The following is a 1465-nucleotide window of genomic DNA, read 5'->3' as shown; positions in this document are numbered from 1 at the left end:
GGATGTGTTAGTGAAGGTTGAAGGCCTTTACATCCATGCTGATTTCATAATCTTAGACACTAGGAAGGAGGAGGATGAATGCATCATCCTTGGAAGACCTTTTCTAGCCACAGCAGGAGTTGTGATTGATGTTGACAAAGGAGAATTAGTCCTTCAATTGAATGCGGACTACCTTGTGTTTAAAACCCAAGGGTGTTCCTCTGCAACCATGGAGAGGAAGCATGAAAAGCTTCTCTCAATACAGAGTCAAATAAGGCCCCCACAATCAAACTTTAAGTTTGGTGTTGGGAGGCCACAACCAAACTCTAAGTTTGGTGTTGAACCCCCACATTCAAACTCTAAGTTTGGTGTTGGGAGTCTACAACATTGACCTGATCACCTGTGAAGCTCTATGGGAGCACACTGTCAAGCTAGTGACATTAAAGAAGCGCTTATTGGGAGGCAACCCAATTTTTATTTATCTAATTTTATTTTATTTTTCCTTTATGTTTTATTAGGTTCATGATCATGTGGAGTCACAAAATAAATACTAAAATTAAAAACAGAATCAAAAAAACAGCAGAAGAAAAAGCAGTCCCTAGAGGAAGGGCTTACTGGCGTTTAAATGCCAGTAAGGAGCATCTGGCTGGTGTTCAACGCCAGAGCATGGATCTAGCATTGAATGCCAGAAACAAGCAACATCCTGGCGTTTAAATGCCAAGAATACACCCTGAGGAAAGCTGGCACTGAATGCCAGAAACAAGCATGGAATTGGCGTTCAACGCCAGAAACATGTTGCAAATGGGCGTTGAACGCCCAAAACAAGCATGAAGCTGGCGTTCAACGCCAGAAACAAGCATCAATCTGGAGTTGAACGCCAGGATTGCATGCAGGGGGCATTTTACACGCCTCATTGGTGTAGGGATGATAATCCTTGACACCTTAGGATCTGTGGACCCCACAAGATCATCTCAGGATCTGTGGACCCCACAGGATCCCCACCTACCTCAACTCACCTTCTCTCTTCTTCACACAATCCAAAAACACTCTTCCCCAAAACCCTTCACCAATCACCTCAATCTCTCTTCCCTATCACCTCTTCACCACACACATCCATCTACTCTTCCCCAGAAACTCCACACACCCAACCCACCTAATATGGCCGAACCTTAACCCCTCTCCCTCCACTATATAAACCTCTCTATTCTTCTTCATTTTCACACAACACAACCCTCTCTTCTCTTCCTTGGCCGAAACACTAACCTCTCTCCCTCTCCTCCATATCTTCTTCTTCTTCATCTATTCTTTCTTCTCTTGCTCGAGGGCGAGCAATATTCTAAGTTTGGTGTGGTAAAAGCATAGCTTTTTTGTTTTTCCATAACCATTGATAGCACCTAAGGCCGGAGAAACCTCTAAAAAAGGGAAAGGGGAGACAAAAGCTTCCACCTCCAAGTCATGGGAGATGGAGAGATTCATCTCCAAAGCC

This window comes from Arachis duranensis, chromosome 5 (genome assembly GCF_000817695.3).
Source record: "Arachis duranensis cultivar V14167 chromosome 5, aradu.V14167.gnm2.J7QH, whole genome shotgun sequence".
In the NCBI taxonomy this organism is placed as follows: domain Eukaryota; kingdom Viridiplantae; phylum Streptophyta; class Magnoliopsida; order Fabales; family Fabaceae; genus Arachis; species Arachis duranensis.
The sequence above is the reverse complement of the archived record's forward strand: the minus strand, read 5'-3'. Positions refer to the sequence as shown.